Below are 6,099 nucleotides of genomic sequence, written 5' to 3'. Positions count from 1 at the left end.
GCTTAAGCGTCCAACTTCGGCTCAGGTCATGATCTCTGGGTTCATGAATTCCACCCTCGCGTTGGGATCTGTGCTGACAGCCAGCTCAGAGCCTGGAGCCTGTTTCAGATTCTGTGTCTCCCTCTCTCTCTGACCCTCCCCTTCTCACGCTCTCTCTCTCTCTCAGAAATTAAAAAAACAAAAACTAAAACATTAAAAGTAGATTTGCTGGGCGCTGGGGACTCTATTTGTGACCCCCCTCTCTATTCATATGTTGAAGGTCTAACCCCTAATGTGACTATATTTGGAGACAGAGCCTTTAGGGAGGCAATTAAGGTTAATTGAAGTCATAGGGTAGGGCCCTAATCCAATATGACTGCTGTTCTTATAAGAAGGAAAGAGACGCCTGAGCTCTCTCTCTTTCTGCGTTGCACATGTAAGGGCACAGGGAAAAGATGCCGCTTTCAAGCCAGGAAGATACTCTCACCAGAAACTGACCTTGAAGGCACCTTGTTCTTGGTCTTCCAGCCTCCAGAACTGTGAGAAAATACATTTCTGTTGTTGAGGCCACTCAACCTTTGGTTTTCTGTTATGGCAGCTGGAGCCAAGTTAATACACTGGGTCAAAGGATATCCACATTTTAAAGCTGATAGAGAAAGCCAAGATAGTCCTCCAAAGCTTTTCCTCCACTTTATTCTTCCTTGCGCAACGAACAAAACTAGCTTCGCCCATACCCTCACCAGCACTGGGTATTATTACACTGTTTAATCTTTGACAATTGACAGATTTTTGTGTATTGTCATTCAAAGGGATGCCCGAAGTTGAGATTTTTCACGTGCATGTGACTTTTAATGAGTGACATTTTTATCTTCCCACTCCATCCCTGGAAGCCCATTATGTGGTATGATATGAAGGCGGGTCCAAGTCCACAGGGAATTGGAAACTTTCTTACACACTTTCCTTTTTTCTTGGCTCTTGCATATTTTAAATGGCTACAAAAGAAATAAAAGTAAGAGAACATTATTTTGGGGTTTCTCATACTTGATAGTATGGAATTCCTAGTGATTTGGCAAAATTATACAGTATTATAGGTCATATTCTATTATAGATGAACATAATTTTCCACTGGAGTCAAATTTTCTCAACTTCCTGATGCCAGTGAAATGGGCTTGAACAGTTTTAGAACAGAAGAGGTTGTTACACGTGAACACAGCACTGCCAGATGTGTACTTTTTGCTCTTTGAAATATATTAAGCAGCTAGATTTTCCCTGATCATTCTTTCCTCCTTCTTACCACTTGGGACTCCAAACATGTGCCACCAGGACACATCTTTCTACCCCAGTGTTAAATGAAGGTGGAATGAATGAATGGCAAAGACACCAATTAGTTAAAGTATCCAAATGTTTCCTGGGAAGGATGTTATTTTGGCCAAGAGGTTGAGTACAGCTTTTGATCTTCATAGCATTCAAAGTCATGACCTTGCAGCCACACATTGGAAAGATGTGTGGCTTGAGCAGATTGAACAAGCTGATACAGCCTTTGTCACCTGTGAGAAATTGTAATGTTTTACACACACACACACACACACACACACACACACACACACACACACCTATTATTTAAAAAGATAGATAGAGGGGCACCTGGGTGGCTCAGTTGGTTAAGTGTCCGACTTCGGCTCAGGTCATGATCTCGCGGTTTGTGGGTTCGGGCCCCGTGTCGGGCTCTGTGCTGACAGCTGACTCGGAGCCTGGAATCTGTCTTCAGATTTTGTGTCTCCCTCTCTCACTGACCCTCCCTTGCTCATGCTGTCTCTCTCTCTCTCAGAAATAAATTTAAGAAATTGAAAAAAATTTTTTTAAAAACTGGATAGAAATGCTATCTTATAACTCACTGTTTTAGCCATCAAGTCACAGATGTAGATTAATCATTGAACATTCATTCTGGTTGTGTGTTTTCAAGTCCAGTTTTAGAACTTTGAACGAGGTCAATAATCTTGTGTTCCTGTGGTCACAGTCCCTCATGATTACTGAGAATGAATAACCAAGTCTCAAATATTCTTTCCAGGCTGAGGAGACAGGACTTTCAATGTATCTTAAAGGTGTTATATAGACTAGTTTCAAAGCAGATCAGGGCTACACATTTGAAACTCTTCCACTAACAGGATGTCGCAGTGTTTTTTGTTTGTTTGTTTGTTTGTTTCGTAGGTGGCAACCTCAGCAGCTTCCATTCGAGGCATGTGGTGTGTGACCTCTCAGAGGTCTGTGCTTCATTCTCTGACTCACTTTTCCCTGCCGTGTAATGGGTTCTGTTCATCTGTTCTCAGCCTGCAAATTTTCAGTTGGCTTTTTCTCACTCCCAGTGAACAAATACAGAAATTGCCTCTCACTATTTTGGCTGCACTTTTCGAAGCCTATTAGACTGTCCAAAGACTTCAGGGTAACTCTGTAACTTAAATTAATTCCATTTTTCTCTCGAATGAAATGTCTTTTGGGCTAGATACACAATAAGGGAAAAGCTTGGCACCCCTTGTCGTGCATTTTACCTTAGAAAAGTCCCTTGTGGCTTGACTTACTTACCTCCAGAAATAAAATTTGCCTTTCTGCTCCCTTTTGAGGCAAAGCATGATGTCCGTGTTCCAAACATACTCAATTCTGTCTGTAGCAATTCTCTTGGAGCAGTTGCTTGCCACAAAACATCCTGGAGGGGAATCGGGTGGAAATGAATAATAGACTAGGTGTTGCTTGGAAAGGGAGAAGCAGAGCACCAGCTACACGAGCGAGCGGCGAAGAAGCGAATTTACCTTGGAAATCGTTAAAATCTGAAGTCACGTGTTGTATGCATGTATGTGTTTAAGTCAGACAAATTTTGAAACCGATAGTCTCCGAATTGCCTCTTGGGTCATTCTTCCCTTGTTTCGAAGAATAGCGCATGATCTCAGCTAAATAGTTCCATGGCCTCATTCCTGTAAAACCCCCAAGGTCTGACAGCCTTCCTTCCTTCATCCTTTGCCCTCTTGGCTGCTGGCAGTTTTCCTCCTGGGGTGGGTGATGAATCTGTGGTTCACACCCACACTCATTAGCCAATAACTCAAATGGTTACTTGCCTGTATCCTTAATGTTCTCATTTTTTGCAATACGGCGAGGCAGAAAATTTTCCAAATCATGAAGCTCTACTTCCTTTTTGCTTAACCATTCTGTCTTTAAGTTATTTCTTTTTTCTTGGGTTTTACTATAAGCAGCCAGGTGGAGCCAAGCCACGCCTTCAACCCTTTTTTTTAGAAATTGCTTCAGTTAAATATCCAATTTCATTGCTTGCAATTTCTACCTTCCACAAAACTCTAGAACACAAACACAATTCAGCCATGTCTCAGCCACTTTATAGCAAGGAATGCCTTTCCTCCAGTTTCCAGTAACATGTTCCTTATTTCCGTGTGAGACTTCATCAGAATGGCCTTTAATAGGGCGCCTGGGTGGCTCAGTGGGTTAAGCATCTGACTTCAGCTCAGGTCATGATCTCATGGTTCGTGGGTTAGAGCCCTGCATCGGGCTCTGTGCTGACAGCCAGCTCAGAGCTTGGAGGCTGTTTTGGATTCTGTGTCTCCCTCTCTCTCTCTGACCCTCGCCTTCTCACACTGTCTCTCTCTCTTTCTCAGAAATAAATAAGACATTTAAAAAAATTAAAAAAAAAAAAAAAAGAATGGCCTTTACTACTCATGTCTCTACCAATATACTGCTCCTGACCACTTAGGAATTCCTTAAGAAGACTAAGGCTTTTCTCTACACTTATCTTTTCTTTCTGAGCTCTCTCCAGAATTACTTTAAAGGTCTGTTCATGGAGCACCTAGCTGGCTTGGCTGGTATAGCGTGTGACACTTGATTTTGGGGTTGTAAGTTCAAGCCCCATGTTGGGAGTAGAGATTTCATAAAAAATTTAAAAAAATTTTTTTTAAGTTTATTTTTGAGAGAGAAACAGAGTGCAAGTGGGGGAGGGGTAGAGAGAGAGGAGGACACAGAATCTGAAGCAGGCTCCAGGCTCTGAGCTGTCAGCACAGAGCCCAATGTGGGCATTGAACTCACAAACTGTGAGCTCATGACCCGAGCTGAAGTTGGACCCTCAACTGACTGAGCCACCAAGGTGTCCCGGAAGTAGAGCTTTCTTAACAATAAAATCCTATAAATAAAGAAAGGAAGGTCTGCTCATGCTGTGTAGGCTTTTTCCAGCATGAACTTCCTTTTTTTTTTTTTTAATTTTTAATGTTTTATTTATTTCTGAGAGAGAGTGACAGCATGAGCAGGGGAGGGTCAGAGAGAGAGACACACACACAGAATCCGAAACACCCTCCAAGCTCTGAGCTGGCTGTTAGCACAGAGCCCGACATGGGGCTCGAACTCACGAACCATGAGATGATGACCTGAGCCGAAGTCGGATGCTTAACCGACTGAGCCACCCAGACAACCCCAGCATGAACTTCCAAATTCCATTCTCCATCCCTTCATCCAGTTCCAAAACCATTTCTGCATTTTTAGGCATTTGTTACAAGGAGCACCCCCACTTCTCATTTTCATATATATGACTTATTTGGATTTATTGTACAATATATACCCATTTGTAGAGATTTATATGGGGATTTATTATGAGGAATTGGCTCATACAGTTACGGAGGCTGAGAAGTCCCACAGTCCGCTGTCTGCCAGCTGGAGACCCAGTCAAAGTGGTGGCATAATGGAGTCTGAGTCTGAAGGCCTGAGAACCAAGGGGCCCAGAGGTGTAAATACTGGTCAGAAGGCTGGAGAAGATGAGAGGAAATGTCCTAGTTCAATCAGCAAGGCAGAAAAAAAGGGACAAATTCCTCTTTCCCGTACCTTTTGTTTCATTCGGGCCCTCAACTGATAGGATAAGGCCCACCCACATGGGGGAGGTCAATCTACTTCACCGAATCCAGCCATTCAGATGCTAATTTCTTCCAGGGCCATCCTTGCAGACACACGTGGAAATAATGTTTAATCTGGGCACTTTTGGGCAGTCAAGTTGATACATCAATTAATAATCATACCAAATAACTTTTTGGAGGAGAAGGTCTGGACTACATTTCAAGTTATGGAGATTCTAGCGAGTGAGATTTTGATGGTTAGTAGGAGCCTTTGTCTTTAGAAATGGAATTTCTCTGCTTGGCCTGTTCAATGACAGGTGACCTTCTTAGGCAAGGCCACCTTATCCTGGGTCTTCTCTCTCTCCCACAGCCTGCCCTCAAGTGATGTGTCAAAAAGAAACGGCAGAATGCAGATGGTTCTGTGGCTGAAATTCTGGGCTTTTTGTCCAGAGAATGGCTTTCTAGGGACTATCATCTGCTTTGCAAGCTCATGGCCAAGGACCCTATTTCCCATCCGACAAGAAAGATGGTAGAAGGAGTTGCCTTAACAGCCTTGTATAAACTCAAATCTGAAAAATGTCTGGAACTTTTTACAGATTGGTCAGAAATTCTGGTTGTTTTTGTTTTGTTTTTAGTTGCCATTAGGCTAGGCAAGCAATTCTCTGTGGGGCCTTTAGCAGCTGCCATGGTCAAATTCTATAGAAACATTAACCAAAATGGAGGTTATCCAGAAAAGGCAAATCTATAGATATAGAAAGTACATTAGTACTTGCCTGGGCATGGGGTTGGGAAAACGGATTGACTACAAATGAGCCCAACAGATCTTTTTTGGGGTTGGAAACATGCCAAGATCAAATTGTGGCAATGGATGCATAGATCTGTAAATTTACTAAAATGATTCATTAAATTGTACACTTAAAATGGATGAAATTTATAGTATAGAAATTATACTATAAAGCTCTTAAACATTCACATGCACATACTCATACACACACTCACTCCAAAGATCACAGGATGGCAGAGAACTTGAACAATTTTGTTTCTAAATCAGGAATAGAAGAGATTCTGACTGGGGTTGGTTAAGCATCTGACCCTTGGTTTTTGGCTCAGGTCATGATCTCACCATTCTTGAGCCCCATGTTGGGCTCTGCGTTGGGCTCTGTGAGGCCAGGAAAGAGGCGGCTTGGGATTCTCTCCCTCTCGCTGCACCGCCCCCCTCCTCCTCTCCTCCTCTCCCCCCGGGAAA

Source organism: Crocuta crocuta, unplaced genomic scaffold (genome assembly GCF_008692635.1).
Source record: "Crocuta crocuta isolate KB4526 unplaced genomic scaffold, BGI_CrCroc_1.0 scaffold124, whole genome shotgun sequence".
NCBI lineage: Eukaryota > Metazoa > Chordata > Mammalia > Carnivora > Hyaenidae > Crocuta > Crocuta crocuta.
This window is presented reverse-complemented; position numbering follows the sequence as displayed.